Genomic DNA, 27327 nt, shown 5'->3' with positions numbered 1-27327 from the left:
GAAACTGGATTTGATATTTCACCTTGTTAGTGTTACAGAGCCTCTGATGTCCCTCCACTTTCTCTCTGATAACAGATGGAGAAATACCCATCGAAGTTATTTTTCCGTGCCCTCCAGGAGCCAGGCTGACTGTTAATTTGACCGATGCAGATCAGATTTATCCAGAGGAGAGAATTCTCCATTCAATTTGTGCCAAATTCAGCAGGCAGTCTTAAAACAGGTTCAAGGCCTTGAATTAACGAATTCAAAGAGGCAAATTACATTTGTAGAAGAGTGTGCTGGATATTCAAAAGTACTATTTGATCTTTTTGGTGCCGGGGAATCCAGTGGGTATCAGTGGACAACAATCAGGTTGGAAAGATTACATATTTTCCCAAAAGATTAATCCAGAGATGTTGGTTCCAATAATTGTGCTCGATTAAGGGAACATAATCCAGGACCATTTCCCGGGATATTCTTGACTGAAGGCACCAACGCATTTACCCTGTCACGGGCAAGGAAATTAATTTTTACTTTATTTTGCTCACAAAAATTACTTCTGAGCCATGATGTCTGGTGGTTATGTTATTTCTATATTTTCAATTCTGTCACAAAAGCTGAAATAAAACATTTAGGGATACTGTTTCATTACATTGGGAAGCAGATGGAGGAGGAATTGAACTTAATTTTGTTGTTCTGGGTAAAATGATCAGTTTTGTCCAACTACATTCAGTAGTTGAAAGATCTTGGGAAACACAAAAGCTTCAGATGCTGCAAAATTGTGTAGACAAGGAATTTCTGGGGATCTCAGCATCTCAGCAGGGTAGACAGCATCCATTGGGAGAAATAGTCAAGGTTTCGAGTTTGAATCCTTTATTTCCTTAACCCTTTAACCCATGATAAAGGGTTCAACCCTTTTTTTTTTCAGAGAGCCTTATTCAATCAATTGGAAGATTATCAAACATTTCTCCCTATTTTACAATTGATTAACCTAATGTAGTAAGTGATATAGAAAAAAAATCATGACTTGGACAAGTGGTCCTATTCTCTGTTTCATCTCGCTCTCAAATTAAGTTTTACCAACTATTGCTTCATTTTAAGCAACAATTGCTTATATGAGCATTTTAGTCATCTGCTTTCAATGAACAAATAAACAATAGCCTAGAAATTATTGCCTGTAGAAGGATGGACACTTATAAGCAGGGTAGAACTTCATCAATTATTTCCAGTGGTAATGCGAAATAAGGACAAGAGAAATAGCCACCTAAAGTAATCTGCTCCTCACATCCAATTCCCATTGATTTCAGTAGAAGCAAAGAAACTTATGAGTCTATCCAGATTCTCCCACACAAATAGCACCCGTGACCATATACACATTTCTCACAATGAGTTCATGATCTATGATCGAGGAGATAACTTGTTTAAAACAAAATAAATAATATCTTAATTATAGTCAAAAGGAATATGATACAACTCTGTCAGACATGAGCACTTTGTAAATGAATGTGCTTAGTTTAGTCTGTCAACCTCACACCACAGAATCTCAAAGTTGATACAGCAAATAATAAGGCCATTCAGCCCATCAAATCAGAATTAGCTCTATCCAGTTAGTCTCAGTTCTCGAACCTTTCCACATAGCCCTGCAAAATTATTTCCTTTATGATATTAACCCAGCTCCCATTTAAACGCTACAATTAAATCTGCCTTATGCGACATAATCTGACTCCTTAATGTGTTAAAAAACAAAAAAAAATGTGAATTCAAAGATCCCACCGTCTTGACGCCCTGAAACAAGTGGAAGCAATTTCTCTTTATATACTCTGTCGATTGCATAAATACACTCCATCAGATAATCCCAGCTTCTTTGATCTATTCACAAGAGTGGAAGGTACTGTGGCATTACAGATGGCTCCTGAATTACCCATGCCTCTGCATTCCAATCGACCCTCTGGAGTTGTCTCTGTGGAGTTTGCTTGTTCTCCCTGTGATTGCAAGTGCTTTTCCCTGGGTGCTCCAGTTTACTCCCACATCCCAAAGACATGCTGGTTGTGAGGTTAATTGGTTTTTATAAATTAGCCCCGAAGTTGGTGGCTGTGGAAGAAACTGGGGGGGGGGGGGGGGTGAAAGAGGGCTATTAATAGGTATGTATGAGAGAAAAAGTCAAAGGGATAGAAATGGGGAGCAAGGCTGATGAGACAGATTGAGCTGAATTGGGCTGAATGGCCTCATTTTGTATCAGAAAGAAATATTTCACACTAGATTAACTTTGGTAAATCACCTCTGCACCTCTCCACAAAGTCTTTTCGAAAAAATAGTTCAGGGCACAATGTTCCATTTATGCGTGTTTTATCTGCATTTCCTTGATGTTGTACTCTATGCTTCTATCTATAAACCCCTGAAATTCCAAATGCTTTTAACCAATTTCTTCACTTGGCCTGCCACATTCCCCTGATTTTCAGTCCTCAATCACAATTGATTGTGAATGAAAAATTCAATTGTTCAGATGGAATTCAATCCCATTTATTTAATATCACAAATTGAAACTTGCCAAAAATGCAAGTTTAAATATATCAAAAATACATTATTCTTATGCAAAAACAAGAGGGTCAATAGCCTTTATCATAGAAATTATACAGATGGAAAATTTTTCATTAATTTTTTTTAACAGAAAAAAGAGTTGATTTGCCTCCTGCAATACACACCTGAGGTGAGACAGGAAAAGTGCCTTATTCTTATTTGTTTTCAAATGGGTCCAAGACCAGCCCTGAATTCGAGTTAAGAGCTAAATTTAAGATTCAAGATTTTTTTTGAAAATTTTATTGCTATGTAATAAAACAGAAAATATGATATTACACAAAATTTCCTTCAGTCAACAGTAAGGCAATCAGCAGAAATTGCAGTGCCCTTTACAGTCAAAGAAAGAGAAGCAAAAGAAAGTCCCCCCCAGAGTTACCGAACGCCTCCAGCTCTCCCGCAGCCTCCACCGCCACGCAGCCGTTTGGCCAAACCATCAGCAGCCTGAGCTCCAGAAGCACACCTCTGACATCATCAGGAAGCCCTCAGCGCCCTTAGCACCCTCTCGTATCCCAGTTCTGATACCTAGTACCCCTTCGGCCAGTATCCAGCAGTCCACAGCCTGGCGTGAGACCCTTGACCGCAGTCGCCAGCAGCCCACAGCCAGATTGGGTTCCTCGCCTCGATGGTGGACCATCATGCAGTATAATATTTCTTCCTGATTATGTCAGAGTTCAAGTCACTTGATTATGACAGCTGTCATTGAAAGTTTATTAATCTCCATAGTGTCTTATCACTCAATAAAAGAACATTTGAGGAAATCATAATACAGAGCAGGGCCTCAGTGAGAAAAAGAATACGACTCGAAAAAGTTCCATTTAAAGAAAGAAGTATTCTTTGGTTTCCTGTTGCACTTGAAAATCTAGTCATGGATTTGAATGATTCCTAAACAGAGGCAAAATGAGGACATAATTTTTGAGAATCAGGGATGACAAAGTTTCATTCGACAGAGGGTTTGATAGGCAGCAAAGATCAAGGGGATTCTGTAGAAACTCGTTTTACTTGCACACGAAATCCCCAAATCATTCAGGATGTGGTTGTCCCTGAACACTGAAGTACTCACACACAAATGTGGAGAAAATTCTTGTCCAGAAAGTATTGGCAAAATATATACTGTGATGTATAGCTTCAGTTGTTCAGGGACAACCACATCCTAAATGATTTGGGGATTTCGTGTGCAAGTAAAATGAGTTTCTACAGAATCCCCTTGATCTTTGCTGTCTATAAGTTATAATAATAATAGTAAATAATTTATAATCAATATTAAAATTAACTTATCACATTTGACTGTGTAATTCTGATTCCTTGTTAAGAAATGCAGCAGGTTACAATGTGAGGGTGAAATTGATGACATTTAAGCAAAAAGCCCCAAAGACAACTTGTTTGTTTGCAGATTCTTCGAAAGATTACTTTGATGTGGAAAGCTCTGTGAGACTGGTTCAGCTTTTCTTTCATATAATGTTGATATGATCCAATATTTAAGAGATTAAAATGGTGGATTCAAAGAAAAAAAGTTAAAAATAGACTATATATTTTTGAACCAATTTGAATTTTTGAAGTCTACGCATGTGTTGATCTAAGCAGTGCAAATACTTGCTACAGAAGCTCTTGTGCATTCAGATTATATTCTGTTCCTTCATTATGTGTATGTATCTCCAAATGAAATTGGTTTGTTCATTAAACCAAAATATTAGGGTTTTGGTCACTTCATATTTTGTCCTCACATGAAATGTAGAGTTTCAGTACTTTCCTGGTAGTTATTACTTCTGTTCACAGATATTTGCAAAGCATTGAAGATATCTTAATCAATAATTCCCAATAAAACAAAAGTCATGAGAAGGATTTCACTAAGAGGTAGCCTTTAGACCAATGGTTCTCAACCTTTTTTCTTTCTACTTTAAGTATTCCCTTTGCCATCAGTGCTCTGTGATGAGTAAGGGATTGCTTAAGGTGGTATGTGAGTGGAAAGGGAAGGTTGAGAACCACTGTTCTCGACCCAAATGTTACTGAAATATTTTGCTTGAGAAAAATTGTCAATTGGCTCATTTCCTTTGGAGTTATGAAACCGTCCACATAACAAGTCAATTAGGTACGATTAAAACAGAGGTTTTCAAACTTTTCCTTCCCACCCACATACCACCTTAAGCAATCCCTTAATAACAGAGCACCTATGGCATAGGGAATACTTAAGGTGGTATTTGAGTGGAAAGAAAAAGGTTGAGAACATTCTTCCAAAATACAGATTTTTTTTTAGGTACCGACAATGGAAGATAGTAGGTAAGTAAAGGCAAAATTCTGAGTCTGGGGAAACCTGATTTCGGCCAATATCTTCCAAAATCCTAATCAGTTGTCCTGACAAAAACTGCAGACCAAAAGAAAGCAAATTTGGCATTGAATTTATGGTTAGAAATAGGAAAGAGGTTGATTCACACCTTCAGCAGATTTCCCGAGGCCCATTTGCAGGATGAAGTCAGTGACATCCTCAACAGTGAGGCCTGAAGATGGGAGTGACACAAATGACTCGAAGTCCAGTTCAGCTCCACCCAGCGTAACCAGCTGTCAAAATATTCAAAACAGCTGGGTGCTTTTGAATTCTGCAACGTTCAAACACTGTTAAGAAATTAATCATATGATTTAAAAAAGTTTTTAAAAATGCAAAAAAAAACTTTAGAGCATGCCTTTATCCTTTGCAGTTTTTATTCAAGTGGTGACACTTTTCCTATACCAGGTCTGATTCAGAACAGGTGGTTCAGGTGGATTCCCTGCTTTAATTAATGGGGAGTTGTCTAATTCCACAAGGTCCAGAGGCAGAGCACAAGGACACTGCCGCCTACAGTTAGCAGGAGAATGGAGACATTGCTGTCTGAACATGATGAGATTTTGATGACAGATATCTGGGCCATCATTCCAATTTAGCTTTAGCTAAATGACAGCTACAAGTAAGTCTCACTCTTGAGTCAGAACGTTAGCGGTTCAAGTCCTGTTCAGGGGACATGAACACAAATGTCCGATCTGATGTTCCAGTGCAAATCTGCAGGGAGTTGCTATCCCATCTTTTAGCTGAGATGATAAATTAGCCTCTGGCTGCCATCTTCAGTAGCCTTCAGCTTCCCTATTTTAGTGCCCTGCTAAATAGTTGGCCCTCGCAGAGCACCCTAAAACAACTGATCACATTGTTTCCCCTTTTCCTCCATGGTCAAAGTGGCTGCACTTCAAGAATTGGCTGTAAAGCAATTTGAACAATCCTTGGGCCACAAAATATTTTACGTAAATGTCTGTCTGGCATTCTTTTAAGTATTAGAATCATGACTTTAGTAAATTTGAGGCAATAAATTGTGTTGCCATGAACTTGAATCCCAAGGTCCATCTGTGGATCAACATTCCTTCGTTTGTTTCCTGTGTATATTCTACAACTGTTTGATGACTCAAAATCACATTGCACTTGAGGCAATTAAATTCCATCTGCCAACACTGCCCAACTTTCCATTTGATCTATATTTAACAGTAGCCTTAGATAGTCTTCCATGTCATCCACCATACTACCAACTTTCATGTCATCTCCAAGCATACTAACTATACTTCCTTTATTCATTTGTTAATATATATCACAAACAACAAAAGTCCCAGTACCGAAACCTATGGTACACCATTAGCCACGGTCTTTCAATCAGAAAAACCTCTATCCTCTCCTCACTTATCACCAACCAGTTTTGGATCCAGCTTACCTGGATTCTCCACCACAAACTTCAGGATCACTGGTTTGAAGTTATCTGGCTGATCTTAAATAAAGGAACAACATTAGCTGTCTTCCAGCCTCACCTGTGCAAAAGAATTTCATTAGGGCTCCATTCTTGCTTCCCAGGACATCCCTGACATAGATTTGGTCCAGGCCTGGGAATGTTGGGCCTCTCCTGTGGAGAGCTGGAGGAAAGGAGACAGAGGGATGGGGGGAAGAGAGGGAGACAGGAGAGTTGTCTAATGGAAACTGGAGAAGTCAACATTAATGTCATCCAATTGGAGAGAGCCCAGACGGAATACTAGCTGTTACTCCTCCAATTTATGGGTGGCCTTGGGTTGTAATTCCAAGTGCTGATACAAGCTCTAATTTATCTGTGAGGCTTTTTTCATTGTAAACGCAGAACAATGAAATCAATCAATGTAAATGCAGATAAGCCTGCCAGCCCATCATCAACCTGCCTCTGTCTGTCCTGCCTAATAGACTGGCTTGGTTCAAATGCTACACTTGAGTTGATCACCCCACCTGCTTCCAAAAAAAACCTGTTAAATTATTTTAATCCTCCCTGATAGAGCAGGATGGTTAGTGTAATGCAATTACCATGCCAGCGACTGGGGTTCAAATCTAGCTCTGTCCACTCCACGAGGAGTTTTTAACGTTCTTCCCGTGCCTGCGTGGGTTTCCTCCGGGTGCTCCGGTTTCCTCCCACCATTCAAAACGTACCGGGGTTGTAGGTTAATTGAGTGAGATTGCACACCGTGGGCTCATGGGCCAAAAGGGCCTGTTACCGTGCTAGATTTTTTTTTTAATTTGAAAAATATCTGTGGACCTCCATTACTGAAAGGAAGAACAAAAATACTGGCAGAAGTACTCTGCAGATTGGGTAGTAGCCACAGAAAAACAGTCTGTGGATTTTTTTTTAATAATTTAAATGAAAATATAGGTGATGTGACACTTATAAAGGGGGAAAGAAGCAGAGGAAGGGCCCAGAGGTGGTGGAGTATAGGCCTGAAGGTGTGAGAGGTGGAGACAGTAGAGGGAGAAACAATTAGGAATGGGAGTGGTGTTCCAGTTGCCCCAATAACCACAAGGACAAAGAGTGAGGGGAATGATAAGCTTTATTGTACAGAAGACTTGAACTGGCCCTGATCCAAGCTAGGGAAGTGCAGGGAAGGGAATGGTGGCTCAACCTTTATGGCCTAGGCCACAGGGGAGGAGTCCAGGGGAGAGTGTCATCAGGGGGCAGGCCAGCCCATGCCTTTACCAGCCAATAAAGTGGAAAGAAAAGTAAGAGAGAACATTTTTTTTTAAAAAATAAATAAAGAAGAGATGGAAACAGTGTTATCAGAAGGAGGTAAGGTCACCCAAAATTAGAAAAATCAAGGTTCACCCCATTAGGTTTAAGGCTGTAAAGGAGGAATATTTCGGCAAAGCTGTCGCACAAATTGTGTTTGGTTTTCCTCATTGTAAAGAAAACCATGTCAGGTAGAAAACAGCAGATTAGGTCAGATGAACATCTGCCACACTGGAAAGGTCTGCTTGCGGCCCTGGACTGATGCGACTGACTATCCACTCCTGCACAAACTGTTTTGATAAGGCAATCTCCAGAGAAATCAAATCTCTCCATTTTTTATCTTCCCGCTTCCTTGTCCAGGCCCCCCCAGGTCAGAATTATTCAGCCTGATTGGTGAACACTTACATTGCCACTTGTCTTGTTCCAATATTCCACCGACCCCTGTGATGGGTATCAGATTCAAAGGCAGAGCTTTTCTGTTACAAACTCAAGTGGACAGTAAGGTCCCATCTCCTGATGACCAATGTATTCCAACGATCCAAGGCTAAAAGAATTTGAAGTTATTAATACATTTAAAATTATCAAAAATAATTTGGGAAAAAGGGTAAAATAATAAATTAATTTACAAATCAAATGTACCTATTTTTAATTAATTAAATAAATTGATATTAATGAAAGCGCTTTTCTCAGAAAATTGGTGACTCCACTCAAATGTGCACCATCTGTGGTGATGTTGGACTTGGGGACCATGTGATATATGAACAAAAGCAGGCCATTTTGGCCATTGAGCCTGCTCTGCCATTCCATCATGAACTGATCCATTCTCCCACTCAGCCCCACTCCCCTGCCATCTCCCCATACCCTTTGCTCTGATGAGTATTCAGATAACTATCAATCTCTGACCTAAAAATACCCAACGGCTTGGCCTTCACACTGCCTGTGGCAGAGAAGTCCAGAGGTTAACGAAATTCCTCCACATCTCTTATTTCAATGGGCGCCCTTCAATCTCGATGTTGGGCTCTTTTGTCCTCTAGGAGGTATATTCAGCCCCACCACACGGTACATTACAGAATGTCCCTGGGCTGAATGTAAATCCAGAGGTGGTATGAGTTCAGATAAGCTGGCATCAGTGCCTTCCATATGTGTGTTCCTCAGGAGTTGGAATGCACTGACGTGTGCCCTGGTGTTACTGCCAGTTCACTTGGGGAGATGCCAACAAGTTAGCAGCACGATCCAGCCCACTGTTTATATTAAATTCCTATTTCTCCCTGGAATACTTTTATTTGAATCACATGACCTGAAGGGCAGCTTTTTTCACTCAGAGAACAGACCAGATGAAGCTATAGAATAGGGTAAAATTGCAACATTAAGAAGATATTTGGGCAGATATATGGATGGGAAAGGTTTTGAAGAATAGGAACCAAATACAGGCATAATGGAGTAGCCCAGAGTGCCAACTTGGTTGGCATGGACGTTAGACTGAAGGGCCTGCTTTATCCTGATTGATCTTTGACAGTGACTCCTGGTGACGCTGCCTCTGGAATGAACCCCAGATGACCTTTCCTTCTTTGCCAGGATCTTTGTAATAATCCACTACATCTGAGATGGGCTTAAATCCCTTTTAACTTCCGATTTACTACAATCAGCTTCTGGACTTTAAAGCAAGTGAAAGTAAATACAAGGGTTATAAGCCTCCAAGTGCATTAAAAAAAACATTTAAAGCGACAGATTTAGAACAGATAGAGGTGCCTGAATGTTAGAGCCCTGGCTGACAATCAGGGAAATGGTGCAGAAATGAGACCATCCAGCTTGACGTTCATCTAACTTCTCACGTTTTCACCCAGAGCCTGGCACATGGTTCCTGCAGCCATGCAAGACGACAGGATTTTCAAAACCCAATCATCAGTGCAAGTCCATTCCAAGTAGATTGATAACTACTTGAACTGGATAAGATGCACCAAAATGGATGAGGATACATCAGAATGAGGGCACTAAGAGATGTAAAGATTAATCAAAAACTGACAAACCCATTCTACACTTTTATTGTGTGCATGGTAAACATAAAAAAGACAAAGTTGCTTCCCGCCACACCTGCATAATGTGCTCCCCATCGTGCTGAACCACTTCAGGCCTATAATGTTGAAAGCCAGAAGTAGAGCTAAAATTAAGCAAATCAGAAAACTTTCCAAATAGCTTTAAACTATAATAAAGCTATCTAGTTTATACCTTCATACTCCATGCTACCTCTGCTGACTTGCAAAGACTGGAAATATCTTATAAAGCTTGCACATTAAATAAAAGTGCATGTATTCATGTACTGACACTGAACTATAGACACATACGAGTCGTTAATGAATATTGGAAAACAAGTGTCATCATAAAGACTTGAAAATAAATATATAAGAGCAATGTATTTGCACTTTTCATCCTGTGTAGAATCGTGTGGTCACCAAGAAAATAACATGTACTGTAGCACAATATTTTAATACAATAATATCCTGCTACTATGCCTTTTGACTGAATAAACTCAAATATTTAAAAAGTCAGAAATTGTTGCTTCTTTTGTTCAGTGGAATGTTTTACGACGTAGGTGCAGTGCAGGCATCATACAGATTCTCCACGGACTTGAAGATACGTATCAAAAATGCTTTTTTTTTAACCTTTTTTTTTAACCTTTTCGTCATAACAGGCCATTTCGGCATACAAGCCCATGCCACCCAGTCCTGGCACATTTTTGAAGAGTGGGAGGAAACTGGAGCCCCCGGGGAAAACCCATGCAGACACAAGGAGAACGTACAAACTCCTTGCAGCCAGCGCGGGATTCGAACCCAAGTCTGGTCCCGATCACTGGCACTGTAACCGTCCTGCCCTGTGTTTGTTCCTGAGTAAACTATAGTTACATAAACCAAACCTGCCTGCTTATATCTGACAAGAGTGGAATAACTGTCTGGGTAAGCTGAGTCTGATTTTTAATTTGACACGTTATTCTTTTCAGGATCATCTCTTTCACTTCACACGAATATACTCTACCTCTATGGACAAAACATATCTATTTGGTAGGAGGATCGCAGCATCAGGAATTATCCTGTGCTCCACCAGTCAGTAACCTGCTTTCATAACCTTGCACTATTTGAGGGACATTCAGTCTGATTGGCTGAATGCCACTCATGCCATGGGCCTTGCTCCCAGATGCCAGCAATCTCTGGAGAGGATGCCTGTTGCAAACAAGGCAGGGAAGTTAGAATTTCTGCTGACAAACCCATTAAGCACCCGTAGGCAGCTCAGCACGATGTGATTCTTTAGATCTCTGTTGGAATCGCACTTGAGCAGCTTTGCTCGACTTAAAGAGGGTCCTGTACAGGGAATTTCGCACCCTCTTGAGGAGCTCATGATAATGGCTTCCCCCACGCACCCAAGTCAACTTATATGTCAACCTAGAACAACCAGGTTGTGGAGGCCAGAAGATTGAAGGCAGAGATTGATAGGTCTTGATGAGACAAGGAATCAAAGGTAATAGGGAGAAGGCCAGGCAGTGGGGGTGAGTGGGAAAATGGATCGGTTCATGATTAAATGGTGGGGTGGACTCGATGGGCTGAATTGCCTATTTCTGCTCCTATGTTTTATGGTCTAATCCATTCTTCCCACTGATCAGATGGCTCAATCTATCCTCCCCTCCAAACCATCAAGTTATCAACTTAATCCAAACTACCACATCATTCCCCAATCCACTGACTGGCATGCAACACATCCGCTGATTCCGCTGATCAGGTATCCAGACTAGTACCTAATCCTCACCCCACCTTCTCTACTGACTTGCGACCCAGCCTCTCCTTCACTTGCTTGGTGAATACCATTATCAACCCGTTCCAAGTCCCAGAATTGTTTCAATCCCTCCCTCCCTCCCTCCACTGATCCCCAAACTTGCTGAGCTTCCCCAGCATTTTGTGTTTTTACTCCTCCCATTCCTAGGCCTCTTTTAATTAAGACCTAGTTCAAATTTCTTCCAATTTCCCTCCTGCAGTCTGAAGTGCAAAACAAGTCACTATTGGCCCATTGTGAGCTAACTGTTTCACCCTTTGGCCATTTTTATAATCTTTTATAATATATACTGTACTCCTGACTGGGTCCATGGGTAAACTACAGTACGAACACCAGTATAAAACCAATCCCAGAAGATGGGAACATGGACTCTATACGTTTGTTGGTAGCCAAAGGGTTAAGAAGCCTTAGCAGGATCCTGGGCATCAAAGTTGAGGACAGTGCTGACAATTTTGTCCAAAGTCTCATGCATTGCCAGACCCAAGTGTCTATGGTCTCATGCACTGCCAGACTGAGACCACCTGCAAATTGGAGGAACAACATCTCATCTTCCAACTGGTCACCCTCCCACCCTCTGGATGGCATGAATATTGACTTCTCTGGCTTTTGTAAACTCCTCCCACCCCCCCATCCACCCAGTCTCCTTCCCCCAGCTCTGCCTCTCCATTCCATCTCCTTTCACACAAACAGGATAAATTCTTAACTCCTCCCTTATAAGATCCAATTAACACCTTTTGTTGGTCTGAATTCCTCCCCTGGTCCAGCCAGCGCAGTCTGAATTCTTTCTGAGATTTCCTGCTTCTGGCTCATTCTGCTTATTCTTTGAAAAAGGTGTCAGGCCCGAAACCTCAGAAATATATATTTATCTCCTAAACATGCTAAAAAGACCGGCTGAGTTCCTCCAGAATTTTGGTGTGTTTCTTATTACAATTGTATAAATCACAGGTTGTAGCTTGACTGGTCGTCAAAGCCTCCAACCTGTTCTTTCCCTGTCATAGAATATTATTTATATTTCAGAATGCCCCGGCTGTACATAATAGATAGAGTCAACTCTCTCCACAAGAGAAGTGAAAGGATTCTTTGAAGTCAGCAGAACTTTGGATAACCAGAGATTTACAGAGGGTCCAAAGCAGGAAGTCAGCCAGGAGTGCATTGGAATAGCTAACTCCAGAAATAACAAGAGCTGGAACCCAGTTTTCAGAAGGAGAAAGCAGTGGCAGGAAAGAAGGGAGGCAGTGTGACATCTGTGGAAATAGGTGGATCTTGGTGATGGCCAAGGAGTGAGGTCAGGACATGACATCAGGCTTGCAGGCGGTTTTGTTCAATCTCATATTTCCAATGAGAGGGATGGAGTTGGAGGATTTTTAAAAAAAACAGAGTTGGAGGATTTAAAAAAAACAAGTCGGGGAGGCAAGACAATGATCTCAATCTTTCCAATTGTTTGGTTGGTTGAATGACCATTTCAACTGGTTCTGAGTGTGGGATTATCACTTCATTCTAAAACCATGGAATGGTTGAGAAATGGTAAAGCTTGGGTGCGATTATTGGACATGTTGTGACAGACTGGGGAAAGATGCAAGACAGGAAAGCATCATAACGTAGAATGTTAGGTCCGACTAATCAAGTTGAGCCAATTCAGTTGGAAACAATGGACACTTGACTAGAAGGCTTCCTTCAGAAAGATAGGAAAACTACCATTAAATATTTGAGGGTGACAGGAAATTATAACAATGGGTGGGCAAAGGGAATTGGAATATTTCCTGTATGTTTGCTCTCAATCAGAGCTGCCTTCAAGGATAGCTGAATGAAACACTGTATGAAATGCCCCTCTTATTAGTGGATGGTTGTTTCCATGGTCAAACATATCCAAAATTAGACATAATACCATGTAACGTCAAATTCTGCTAATAAAAATTTTATTTCGAACAAGCCATCTGTACTTACTGGAAATAACCACTTGAGGGCGCTGCACATCTCAATTGACAGAATTTTGTGTGGCTTCCAGTCAGATAAACCATGATTAAGCCATGTGCATGATCTTCCTCTTAGGTGGTGTGATTATTCTTAAAATAAATAAATATAAATATAAAAGTCTGTGGTAGATTTAAATGGAATGGGGTATAATCATTTTGTCCACATGTTTTGTGTGGTTTTCAGCTAAGTAGACATAACTTATTGAGACATATTAGAACGGGTAACCGAGAACAGGCTTTGTCCACCATGTGTGTCCTGTCTATGGGATACTGATTTAAACTGCATGTCTGCCTGCACTTGCTGTGTGTCCCTCCATTCCCTGCCTGTTTGGGTATTTTTCTAAATGCCTCTGAAATTTCTGCTTCCACCACTTACCCTTGTCAGCATATTCCAGGCATTTACCACTCTCTGTGTAAAAATACTTGCCTCATAAGTCTCCTTCCAACTTTCCTCCTCTCATTCTGAGCCGATGCCCTCTGGTGTTTAACGAGGCAAAAAGACTTTGGCTATGCCTCAGCAGGACAAACAATGCACATTAAGTACAAAAGATAAAACAACATTTCATGCTTGAGCCTTTCATTAAGGTATGAAAAAATATAGGCAGGCATCCAAACCTAATGGTGGGAGGGGGATGGGCAGAGGGAGGAGCACAGTCCCCCAGGCACAAGGTGGATATGGGGGGAGAGGCACAAGGGGAAACAAGGGGAGGGAGGAAGGCTCTGTGTATGCAGAGGGAAGGGAGTAGAGGAAAGACAGAGGATTGAAGAAGAGAGGGAGAACGGGCAGTAGCTAGCAGAAACCGGAGAAGTCAATTGAATTGAAGAGTGCATTTAACATTGACCTCTCCGGTTTCTGCTAGCCTACTCCCTGTGTTCCCTCTCTTCATCAATCCTCTGTCTTACCTCCACTCTCTTCCCTCTCCATACACAGAGCCTTTCCCCCTCCCCTTGTTTGCTGATGTGCCCTTCCATCCTTATCCACCCATTCCCTCAGTCTTTTTTTTTTAGCTCTCCATCCCCTTTCCGCTCCATTTTCAGAGCCTTCTCCCCCACCCACCTTGCTGGTGTGCCCTCCCTTCCTTATCCTCCTGCCTTTGGGACTGTGCTCTTTCCCCACCATTTTGTTTGGGCACCTGCCTACGTTGATGAAGGGCTCAAGCCTGAAACATTGGTTATGTATCCTTATCTTTGCTACATGAAAGACACTGCTTGACCTTCTGAGTTTCTGCAGCACTTTACTGCAATTGCGGCGTCTGCAGACATTAATGTTTTACTCCTATGTATACTTCTCATACTTCTAGCTTCTCCCCTCAATCTCCAATTCTCCAGAGTAAACAATTCAGGTTTGTCCAAGCTCTCCTAATTCTTTCTAATCCAAGCAATATCCTGGTGTTCGTCTTCCCAAGCTTAACTGTAAAGCAGTGGCCAGAATTGAATATAATGCTCCAAATGTGGCCTAACCAAACTTTTATATGACTTCCCAACTCTTATGCTCAATCTCTCAAACAGTAAAGGTGAGTACAGTGTGTGCTCAGTCCTCCAACTTGTGACTTTCAACTTAGTTCAAGTTTAAGTTCATGTCCAAGAGTATTTATCATCTGATTGCACAAGTGCAACCCAATGAAACAATGTTCTCCGGTCCTCAGCGCCAAACATGCAAACACACAACCAGACATAACACGCATACAGACCAGCACAGGACAAACATACACACGTAAATAAAATAAATAAAAATTGTTTTGATGACTCAAAAGACTGAGGTTGAGCAAAACTGATAGGCTTTTATTAGCAATAGAATGAAGGCGCATCCCTGCGGGTCGACTGTCCTGAACTGAGGAGGGGGCTGAGGGACAGTCACCTTTATACAGGAGCCTGCGGGAGGAGCCACAGGTACAGTCGGCCAATGGGCATGCCCACACACTATATACATACAGTGGTTTACCACAAGTGGCGTCTCGAATGGTTAGAGTTAATTTAGTCGTTCCCACTGCCAGTGGGAAGAAGCTGTTCCTCAGTCTGGTGAAGCCGGCTCCAATACCACCCTTCCATTTTTACCACCCCATCCACTTGGCTTCTGAATGGAGAACGCTATTGAAAACAATCTTTCAAGGAGGATTCTATCTCCCTGCCAGGCCTCACTGGGAGAACGTTTCCTTTGTATCAAATAGCGACTCAATGGGCAACAACACTTGCTTGAAACCAGCCGAAGGCCAATCTCCTCAGGCAGAACCTACATTTAAAAAAAACCTCAGTCCCAATATGAAGACATCAATTCCACAAACACAATTTTACACTTCACCATAATAAACTATTGCCTAAGAGGTTGTTTCATGCTTGATTGACTTTATGAAAATGTGAATGCATTTACCTATTGATCAAACAGAACCAATGTTATCTCCTGCTCCCATTGGCAATTCAAAGAGATCTGTGCAAATGAAGCTGTAATGTATTACTGTAACATAACTTATTCATTCACATGTCACATGATTAATAAAAGCCACCCACTACTAATAATACCATGAGCTTCAGTAATTCAAAAGTTAATTAAAGATGTCCACTAGAAAGGTCAGTTAAATTTATTCTGCCTCAGCCATAAATTTAGATTCAATCTCTAAGCTATTCATTACAAAGAAAATGTTTTTTTTTAAATCAAACTGCAGCCAATAAAGAGCATCCTGATGTATGCATCTTTACTTCCCAGGTGTTCCAGGGCTTTGTGTAGAGCCAGTGAGATGTCATCCACCTATTTCTATGATATAGGAACTGGAATGGATCCATGTCACTGCTCAGACAGGAGTTGATATGCTTCAACACCAGCCTTTCCAAACACTTCATCACTGTTGATGTAAGTGCTACTGATCTATAGATATTAAAGGAGGTTAATACACTCTTCTTGGGAACCGATATGATTGATGGCTGTTTGAAACAGGTTGGGTATCATGCCCTGCTGGAGTGAGATATTGAAAATATCTGTGTATGCCTTGGTAAGTTGGTCGGCACAGATTTTTAATACTCGGCCAGATACTCCACCCGGGCTGGATGCTTTCCTCATGTTCAATTTCTTGAAGGCAGCACGTACATCGTCCTCAGATATCGAAAGGATGTCATCATCCGGAGACGTGGGGGTGTGGAAGGTTGCTCCTTCACTTTTCCTGTTAACAAATCGGTCTTAGAAAGCATTGAGTTGATTGGGGAGAGAAGCTTTGCCATCTGCTACTTTGCCCTATTTGGTTTTGTTTAGGACCTGCTACAGCCATCGGGTGTCCCTCGTTGTTTCCACTTTCATCCTGAATCTCCACTTCACCCAGGAGATAGCTTTCCGCAGGTCACACCTGCTCCTGTACTTATCTTTGGACTTTAATGCCAAATTTATTTATAAATATCATAAAATAATGGGTGGTGTTAGTCCTTCAAACTTACTTTCATTTTATTGACAATAAAATGAATAGCACATGTTCAAACACTGATGCATCAAGATTTTTAGTGTAATCTTAGACAAGCAATTTTGTAATCAGGCTACAGTGTCCTGGTGAAACCATTCAGCATGTTCGTAACTGACTGCACCAAGATCAGCAGGGAAGAACTCCAAGTGCGAATGTATTTTCAGTGGCATATTGCACATCATGGTTTTGTTTGTTTTAAGTGGACTGCCTAAAGAAATCTCTTGGTGCCTGCCACATTGACCACCGCCAGTGGGCTGATATTGCCTCAAACCGTGCATCTTGGCGCCTCACAGTTTGGCGGGCAGCAACCTCCTTTGAAGAAGACCGCAGAGCCCACCTCACTGACAAAAGGCAAAGGAGGAAAAACCCAACACCCAACCCCAACCAACCAATTTTTCCCTGCAGCCGCTGCAACCGTGTCTGCCTGTCCCGCATCGGACTTGTCAGCCACAAACGAGCCTGCAGCTGACGTGGACTTTTTACCCCCTCCATAAATCTTCGTCCGCGAAGCCAAGCCAAAGAAGAATGACAGGAAATCACAAAAATAGATTATAACTATAAAATAGTACATGAAAGAAACTTTTTAAGGTGATTTTTGTGATCCTCAGCCCAAAGTCCATAAAATATACCCAAAAGTATTCAGGGAGGAAAATCTTCTTTGTCCAATGTATTTAAAAACATACAATTATGAAAAGTTAAGTGTTATTATCAAAATGTTTTAAATTGCTCAAGGAAAAAAAACAATCAAAATTAAAAAAAAGTTTAAATTGATTCAATTCAGTGAAAGAAATGATCTGAAACCTTGGTCTAACCCGACATAATTGGAGAAATGGAAATTACTATAAGAAAGTTGAGCCTCCGAGAGGAATCGTGCGTCGGAGCGCAAGCAGCGAATTGCTGGCAAGAACCTGGCAGGGAACTTTGAACATTCACGTTGCCAAATTTCCTGGCAAGTCCGTTGGAAATCACCAGTCGCAGCTTGAGAAACGGTTGACGTGTCTCAGATAAATCTGGGGCAAGTTACAAACTTGTTTTCTGCATTTAGATAAAAGCGATCACTCCATACAATTGGTGAATATTTGAGTCCAATGAACTCAATTGTTGTGTTTCATCCATTTCCACAGTCATCGTTAGTTTAATTTCTGATGGCGGGAGGGGGAGAAGAATTTGAAGCATTGGACGTTTGCCAGTATTTGGAATTGAACTGCAATGAAACAATCTGGATAAACAACCAAAATAAATCGTGCTGCATCTGCAACAGAGCTCCGTTTCAACTAACATTAAGATGGGCAAATCGTTAAAATGGGCATATCGTTAAAATGGGGATAGCATTAAGGTGGGCATATCATGTGTGTGTCTTCATGTATACAGAGGGACACAGTATACCTGTATATATAAATATATAACTTTAAAATGAGCATATTATTAATGACCTCGATTTAAGTCATTACCACTTTTGCGCCTTGGGACATTTAACTGCTATAAAAGAGCTCTATAACTGCACGTTGTTAGCGATGTTGCTTAAATTTAAAAAAAACATAATTCATAGAATTAACCCTGAAAATTGTTATTATTTTAAAGACCTTCTTGCAGTTTTATTGTTTCGTTTTACTTTAATGCTCAACCTGTCAATCCAAACCGTATACTTGCATTTTTGGGAGATCCCATTATGGTCCAAGTCCAGATTTTACATTTAAAAAAAACTATCCGTTTTTAACAAAAAGCGGGGTTATTTGTTCGTTCCCAACGGAGCCCAAAAGGAAAGTTTGTTACAGCTCCTTAATATTTCTTTCTTTGGCTTGGCTTCGCGGACGAAGATTTATGGAGGGGGTAAATGTCCACGTCAGATGCAGGCTCTTTTGTGGCTGACAAGTCCGATGCGGGACAGGCAGACACGGTTGCAGCGGTTGCAGGGGAAAATTGGTGGGTTGGGGTTGGGTGTTGGGTTTTTCCTCCTTTGCCTTTTGTCAGTGAGGTGGGCTCTGCGGTCTTCTTCAAAGGAGGTTGCTGCCCGCCGAACTGAGAGGCGCCAAGATGCACGGTTTGAGGCGAGATCAGCCCACTGGCGGTGGTCAATGTGGCAGGCACCAAGAGATTTCTTTAGGCAGTCCTTGTACCTTTTCTTTGGTGCACCTCTGTCAAGGTGGCCAGTGGAGAGCTCGCCATATAACACGATCTTGGGAAGGCGATGGTCCTCCATTCTGGAGACGTGACCCACCCAGCTCAGCTGGATCTTCAGCAGCGTGGACTCGATGTATAATGAACAGGTAAAGGTGACTATTTTAAAATTCCATCTAATCTTCAAGGAGGCGTTATTTTACGCCTTCCAAGTTAAACTCTCTTCTCTGTGTGGTTCGCGTTTAAATTGGCAGTCGCCGGAAATCTGACAAAATAGTGAGGTTAGACGGGCGCTGGTGGTGTTTGGAAATGGCCAGATCCTGAATGCCACAAAGCAAGCGGGCCGACGATCAGAGCGGGCCACTTCTGTCTTCCTGCATCTCGGCGCCAGAGATGCTTGAAGCCAGCAGGCATGCCAGCACGATCCCTAGGACTTGCGCCACCGCCCCGACGGCGCAAGTTGTCGTTCACAAACTTGAAGATTTTCTTGAAGCCCCCTTCCTTGTCAATGCCCCGCGCGTCAGGGGGGTGACCGGATTGTTCTGCCATCCCCCCCGCGCCGTGCTCAAAGGGACCGAGCCGTTTCCAGACCGAGGAGGGCGAGCCCAGTCCTTGTAGCTTTCCACTCCGCAGCAGTCCAGGGTGCGTTGAATGTCGTCTATTGAGTTGCCATGCTCCTCGTCTTCTCCCTACTCCTCTGGATGGCTTCGCCTAAGCCACTGCGAACCCCGTCGGCTATGTCTTTCTGGTCAAACCCGGCCGATAGTCCTCCCGCGAGGACCGCAATCTGAAACACTCCGTACGTCTTCAGAAGGCACTTGTGTTCCGTGGCAGCGCTGAAGCCACCAAGGAAGCCCCAGAGGATCACAGCCGCACCCGTGGCCAGAAGGATGTGCGGGGCGTTGGGGTAGTCGTTAGTGGACCGCTCCAAGGAGCTGCCGAGGGAGACCTTGGTCCACATCCCAATTGAGAGCAAGGCGAGACCAGCTGTCCAGAAGAAAACACTGAACGCCATCAAGGCCCGTTTCAGCAAAGCTTACTGATGGTCACCGGCTGTCACTCCGAGTCTTGCCGGAGACACCGAGGCAAGGGGGTTCTTCCCGTGCTCGATCCGATTGCAAGTCGTTCTGGGCTGCGTGAGGGCAGTCACGGCTGCAAAGAGGTAACCCTATTCCAGGTCCGGAGCTCCTGCAACCCCGCTGCCCGGTGTCACGCCCGGGAGGGCTCAAACCTTCCAGCGAGTCCTGCCCACCCATGGTTTTGAGTTTTATCGCCTGTTAATATTGAAATATGAAATGGTGCGGCCCATTTCAGACTTCCATCAACCGGACGCCACTTGAATTTGCAAATTGGAAGACAAAACGAATTAAACTGTTCCAATTTTGGAAGGAGACTGCACTTGCAATTATCTGCTCCTGTTGTTTTTTAGAAAAAGGTAAAATGAAGTGAGACCAAATGGCACGTCAATATTCTACTGCCTTTGGAAACGACTGTCACTCGGCCGAAGGAAGATTTTAGACAATAGGCAAGATTTCCAGGTGAAAAATTACAACCCACGATACGAATTGAAGGACACGACGAGTTCGTGGAAAGGCTGGCCCGAAACACTTCTGCTTTGGGGCGCAGTTGAAAGCCGATTTTTCTGTTTCTTTATTGATCGCCGTCGGTGCGGGACTGCGCATTCCTTGGAACAGGACCACGAACTGTGGTTTCCGTTCGTGCACGAAGTATGTTCACGCAGTCGTATCTGATTTAAAGTTTACTTATTTGCATCCGACTTTTTCCAATGTGAGCATTTTAAATGAGATCGTTGGACTCATCGTCGTTAACAATACGTACAGATTTACAACATGTTTTGGATAAATAAGGTATCTGATCCAGTTGAGCAAGTGTCTTTCATCTGCTATTGGCTCTCTTCCCATTAATGTATGAATGGAGACCTCTTCATTGGTTCCTCTTTCCCATTCATATATTCCCCATCAGTAACTTAATTCTGATGTATTATAACATCCCTTACAAACACTGATAATATCTACCCATACATTGATGAAGGGCTCAAGCCTGAAATATCGTGATTTATCTTCACTGACAAAAGACAAAGGAGGAAAAACCCAACACCCAACCCAATTTTCCCTTGCAACCGTGTTTGCCTGTCCCGCATCGGACTTGTCAGCCACAAACGAGCCTGCAGCTGACGTGGACATTACCCCATAAATCTTCGTCCGCAAAGCCAAGCCAAAGAAAAGATATGTTTTTAATTATATATATATCACTACCTCACCACTCAATTTTCAGGCATGTCACATTGTTTCCTTGAGATCCAGCACTATTATATCTACACCGGAGGTGATGATGATCCATGATTTTCCATCCATAATTTCAAATCTGAACATCTTGGCCCAATTGGATGTCCACCCAGAATGCCAACTTTCACCTTCATAGCATTTCCCAAACCTGCTCTCTCTTCATTTATTACATATAGAATTGATGCTTCAATGCTTTTCTATCTGTGCTTCCCCATGTGATCGGAGTTCATCCAAAATACTTCTGTAAATTCTTTACAAAACCACTAAATTCCAATGGCTCTCATTTCTAATGGCTCTCATTTCAGTTAACTCTTTTCATGTTCCTCAGCAGCCTCGTCTCTCCCTCCTTCGTTAACCTCCTCAAGCCCTATAATTTTCAAAGTATTTAGCAACTAATAAGCAGTGTCTGATAGAAAGAATGTTGGAAACTATAGCGCGATTCCATAAACAGCAATGTAATAATGGACACGCAATCTGTTTTAGTGATGTTGACTGAGGGATAAATATCGAACAGCACAAGAAACAATTGCTCTTATTTAAAATAGTGTCATGGATGAACAGAATGGGTTTTTTCCCCCGTTAATAAGCATGCTGATTGATTCTTTTGGAAGATTTTAACTCATATTTCACCTTGATTAGGTTCTAGAAAGATTAATTGTTTGACATTGGATTATGAATTGCTTCCTTGATTAAAGCTCACCAACTGGCATTTGGCATAAACTGCTTTTCAAGAGTAACACCATCAGAATATTTTCTGTTATATCAGTACTGTCTATACTGGACGAAGTCCTAATAGTCATGCCACCAAACAAAAAGCACAAATCTCACCTTCAGAGACATACCAAAATATACCAAAAGTATTTGAGTATGAACTTTATCATTCTGTGACTTTCAAGGCTATCTCAACGGTAAAGCAAAGAGAATTAGCAACATTTGCAAGCCTGCTGGTCTAGCACAGGATGCCAGTGCCAAAAGACAGATGTCATTGCATGGTATTCCCTCTCAACTTGGGAAATACCAATGGGTATCCTCTCTGGCTTAACATTAAAATATAAATAGTCAGGACACTGAAATTGGCATGAACATATGTACAGCATGGATTTATTTGTAGATTCCATTGGCAAAGGATGCAACATTGCAAATAATAGAACGCTGGGGCATTAGTGGCTGAAACTTCCATCCATGCATGTGCAACTGCTAGAAATTATTGTGAGCTTTATCCACTAATCAGGGTGAGCAGGGACAGCCTTGCCATTGTAGATCACAGGATCTTGGTCAGTAGATTATGCAATGCATTCATTAATAGTCTTATGAAACAGTGACAAAACTTAGCAATGCTATGGAGAGATTTATGATTTAAAAGATAATATTTACTTTAAAATGCAACGTATGGAAGACAATCTACATCAGTTGGAAAAGTATATTTTCAGAATTTTTTTTAAATTTTCTTAAAAACATTGTGTGCATCTAAGTAGTCATTATTTTATTCTCTCAGCTTGTCCTGAGAGAACGTCAGTGCAGATTGGCCCTCCTGCCTTCAGCACCACCTTTACCTATAATGAGATAATACCTTAACCTTGATGAGGGGCTCAAGCCTGAAACTTTGGTTTTGTATCTTTATCTTTGCTATATAAAGGACACTGTTTGACCTGCTGTGTTTCTCCAGCAATGTGTGTTTTTTCTTCAATCATGGAGCCTGCAGACTTTCATGTTTTACTCCTCTCACGCTTCATGCCAAGAACATAGTTTGCAAGAATACACTGTAAAAAAATTCAAAATTTTTTTCAGATTTCAGATTTATTGTCAGACATGACATCACATACAACCCTGAGATTCTTATTTCCTGCAAGCATGGCAGAATTACCACTAATTGGCAGTGGGGAAAAAACAAACTTTAATCAGGTAGTGAATGTAAACAAACTGATTGTGCAATACAGAGAGAACAAAAAGAAAATCAATAAAGTGCACGTCCTTAAATGAGTCTCTGATCAGAATCAGAATTTATTATCATGAAATTTGGTGCTTGCAGCAACTTCATAGAGCAAACATTTACGACATTACTATAAAAATAAAAATAAGAGTGCATGAAAAGTAAGACAGTATCTTTGGTTCAATGATTATTCAAGAATCTGATTGAGTTTGTTGTTGAGGAGTCTGATGGTGGAGGGGTAGCAGCTGTTCCTGAACCTGGTGGGGTGAGTCTTTTGGCACCTCTACTTTTTTTTCCTGATGACAGCAGCGAGGTCAGAGCATGTGCTGGATACTGAGGGTCTTTGAAGATTGCTACTGCTCTCCGATGGCAGTTTTCCCTGTAGATATACTCAATAGTGGGGAGAGTTTTGCCTGTGATGTCCTGGGTTGTGTCCACTACCTTTTGGCGGGCTTTACGCTCAGGATTTGGTGTCCCCATAATTCCTCACATTTTCTCCAGTTCTTCAGCCTTAAATCCATCTTTTTATTTAGCAACCTTTTTTCCACAATAAAGAGTTCCTTCTTAATTACTCTGTCAAATGCTGTGTAATTTCAAATAACTAGCAACTTCATATTTCTGTAAAGAACAACCCTAACGTTTCCAGTACTTTCAGATCATTGGAATCCATTAAATATAAAAATTCTATTTTCATTCTTTCTAAGATCGTGCAACCTTTCTAAAGTGAATTGTAGATAATATTCTATTCTTCACGAGTATCTAAGCAGTTTTATAAAGTTTTGTATACTCCATTTATCTATTAATAATGGAGTGGTGTCACAGCAACAACCTTGCACTCAACGTTAGGCAAAACCAAGGAAATGAGGGGGAAAGCAGGAGAACACAAACCAGCCCTTATCGAATGGGTTATGAACTTCAAATTCCTGGGTGTTAAAATCTCTGAGGATCTATCCTGGGGCCTCCATGTCTTTGCAATAACAAAGAAGGCTACACAGGGGCTGTACCTTGTGAGGAGTTTGGGGAGTCAGTAAAGACTCTTGCAAATTTCTACAGGCGCACCATGGAGAGCATTCTGACTGGTTGCATCACTGTTTGGAGTGGAGGTGCCAATCCACAGGACAGGAAAAGACTACAGTGTGCCATCAGTCTTTACTCCATTAAGGACATCGACAGGAGGTGGTGTCTTAAGAAAGCCCTCACCACCCACACCCTACCCTCTTCTCACTGTTTACTGTCAGGAAGGAGGTACAAGAAGACACACTCAACATTACAAAAACAGCTTCCACTCCTCCATCATATTTCTAAAGGACAATGAATCACAGACACTACATTTTCTTTCATTTTGCATTAATTTGTTATTAATGTAATTTATGGCAATATTTGCACGTGATGCTGCCACAAAACAATGACTTTCATGTCAATAAATTCTCATTCTGTTACAATTTGTTATGTTACATTCAGAGATTTGCGTATTAAAGGTGATAACCTTTAATAAAACGTAGAAAATTGCAACACAGTACATCCTTCAGCCCACAATGTTGTCATCTGTTAGAAACCTACTCAACCTACCGACTCACTTAACCTTTCCTATTTTCTTGTATCCAAGAGTCTTTTGGATGTTCCAATTGTATCAGCCCCCACCGCCCATCAGTGCATTCCAAGCACCAACTACCCTCTGCGCTAAAAAAAACGCACCCATCATGTCTCCCCGAACCTTCCTCCCGACACCTTGTACATATGTCCTCTGGTGTTTGCTACTCCTGCCCTGGGAACAAGATGCTGGCTGTCCACTAGGGTGGCCATTTCAAACTGACTAAAACAGACGACATGCAGGGTCAGCATCGGAAACTCCCTCAGGAAGGGGAGCACCACTGTCACACTTCCCCCTCACTGTACATGCGCCAGCTGCCACTTCATGCGCCGTCGTCACACTTCCCCCCCTTAGAGCGCATGCTTGCGAGAAGGAACATGGCCAGGTATGCCACATTTAATGGGTAAGTGCCCCTTCTGCCGCTTAATTTGTCCTCCATTTGGGGGGGTAGGGCCTACACCCAGCTCCAGGTGGCACCTGGAGGATGGAGGGCTCAAAAGCCAGACAGTCTGGCCACCCTACTGCCTCTCATAGACCTTCATGGTCACCTCTCATCTTTCTTCGATCCAAAGAGAAAAGCCTTTCCTCTGAGACAGTACAATTCTCACAGTGCACTCAGAATCACACTACTGTCACTTGCCTCTCATCTGCCACTCTCCACTTCAGCCACATTCTCTCCTCCATGTCACATGCTTTGACTCTCAATTCTTACACAATCCCTATTTTCATATAATGCCTCTTTCTTTCCCATGGACCAGTCACTCACAATCAATGTCAGCCTTTGTCTCATGTGGCAAAGCTACAGTGAAATGTTTAGCTGCTGAAGTTTGTTTCACTTGTTCCCATTTTGTACTTGTCCACTCCAAGTTGCCTTACCTCTAGTGTAGTACTCCTCACACTAACTGAAACACTCATATTCAGGAAACAATATTTATTTATTTGTATAGATGAAATACTTGTTAGGCATATGTATTGTTTATATGTGTGTTATGAGTGAAACATGAAAGTCTGCAGACACTGTGATTGTAGTTAAAAACCCACCAAAATGCTGCAGAAACTCAGCCAGTCTCTCAGTGTCCATAGGAGACAAAGATAAATTGCTGACATTTCAGGCCTGAGCCCTTCTTCAAGGAATAAGTAAAAAAGAACAGAAATTTCTGAATAGAGACAGTCTGTGTGTTATGTCTGGTTGTGAGTCGGCATGTTCTGCACCAAGGTCTGGAGAATGCAGTTTCGTCAGGTGGTACTTGTGCAATCCGATGACAAGAAACTAGACATGAGTAAAGTCCTTTGTACTGCCTGTAGCATACAGCAAAAAATCCCAATTTATTACTGGGGAGACTGGAACATGGTGTCACATTTGTTCTTCCTGTCATTGATGAGAGAGCAATGCTTACTCCTGAGTAGGAGTTAACATTCTGGAGGGAAAGATCTCCGAGAGGCATCTCTTGTTGGAGTGGCCTCTCAGCCCAGGGCAAAGTTGATACAAGGCCATTTCATGTCAGGCCTCCGTCTTGAGACAGGAGACCACCTCCACACATTCAGAAAGGTGGGTGATTATGCATTTTGGTGGAGTTTCTCCTCCTTTACATCTTAACCTTTAGGCTATCAGAAATGGCCTCCAGAGGTCCGTCTGCTGCCCATGCAGTGGGATCCCTCTCTCCATGCTACGGCCAGGCCCAAAGGAGGGACCAAAAAGTCGTTCCAGTTTGGTGCCCGCGGCATGGCAGGAGGAGCCTGCAGCATGGCAGGTGCCAGTGACATGGCAGGAGGTGCCAGCGGCATGGCAAATGTCCGCAGCATGGCAGGAGCTGCCCGTGGCATGGCAGGTGCCAGACATGGTAGGAGGTGTCCGCAGCATGGCATGTGCCAGCGGCATGGCAGGAGGTGCCAACAGCGTGGCAGGTAGTGGCAGTGACATGGCAGGAGGTGCCCACGGCCTTGCAGGTGCCAGTGACATGGCAGGAGGTGCCAGCAGCATGGCAGGAGGTGTCGAGCCGGTGCTGGGGGACCCCGACTTTCCCTCCGGGTTTACTCCCAGAGCCTTTCCGGTCAGAGGGTATAGAGCACAAGGCCACGGAGTTTTCCCCTCTCTCTCAGACGAGTTACCTGCCCGGAGCAACTGGTTTCAAAGCGCCTTCTCCTGTTGCGGCTCCGCCCAGCATGAGAGCACGTGAAGGCCGGGTTGTCGAGGAAGTTCGAGCCACAGGCCGGCTTTTTGCCGCAGAAAGTCCAGGGCTGCAGCTCCCACCTTCGCTCCCCGCCCTCGTCCGGGGCAACCCGGGGAGTGACGTCACAGAGGAACTGGGTCGCGTGCTGCCGAGACCGGCGGGTCGGCTCGCGGGAGAAGGGGGGGGCGATTGGGCTGCTGGTATGCGCAGGCTTTCCTCCCGCTCGAGGATTTCAGCGGTTGGAATTGAGAGGTGGGTTCCTCCTTCTTCTTCTTCACCCCCCCCCCCCCCCCAAACCCCACCAACTCCCCGGTCGGCATCTCACGCGTGATACATTGCTGTCGGGATGAGTAAGCGCGTGCTCGGTGGGGGCGCGCGCGCCTGCCTGCCTGC

At 42.7% G+C, this 27327-nt stretch overlaps 1 protein-coding gene, 1 long non-coding RNA gene and 1 pseudogene across 9 annotated transcripts in view; 1 reads left to right on the top strand and 2 right to left on the bottom strand.

Moving 5' to 3' along the window:
• Positions 1-2885: 2885 nt before the first annotated feature.
• LOC138748595 (uncharacterized) lies at positions 2886-27301 on the bottom strand. 3 transcript variants are annotated; one of them, XR_011348175.1, is made up of 6 exons: positions 26873-27301; positions 13347-13465; positions 7989-8127; positions 6373-6474; positions 4986-5163; positions 2886-3438 (listed from the first exon to the last, which is right to left on the bottom strand). It is a non-coding gene; the product is annotated as an uncharacterized lncRNA (long non-coding RNA). The 3 variants fall into 3 exon arrangements; XR_011348176.1 differs by having other exon boundaries at positions 4986-5109; XR_011348177.1 differs by lacking the exon at positions 6373-6474 and having other exon boundaries at positions 26873-27300.
• LOC138748685 (tetraspanin-7-like) lies at positions 18086-23652 on the bottom strand (annotated as a pseudogene).
• trabd (TraB domain containing) overlaps positions 26932-27327 on the top strand; it is a 41119-nt gene continuing 40723 nt past the window's right edge. For 3 of the 6 annotated variants that reach the window (XM_069909046.1, XM_069909051.1, XM_069909050.1), the window contains exon 1: positions 26932-27186. The gene's annotated coding sequence lies outside the window, so the exon portion shown is untranslated. The remainder of the gene's footprint in view (positions 27187-27327) is intronic. The other 3 variants (XM_069909052.1, XM_069909053.1, XM_069909045.1) reach the window with 2 other exon arrangements.

Source organism: Narcine bancroftii, chromosome 13 (assembly GCF_036971445.1).
Source record: "Narcine bancroftii isolate sNarBan1 chromosome 13, sNarBan1.hap1, whole genome shotgun sequence".
In the NCBI taxonomy this organism is placed as follows: domain Eukaryota; kingdom Metazoa; phylum Chordata; class Chondrichthyes; order Torpediniformes; family Narcinidae; genus Narcine; species Narcine bancroftii.
Note: the sequence above shows the minus strand (reverse complement) of the source record. Positions and strands in the feature narration are given on the sequence as shown.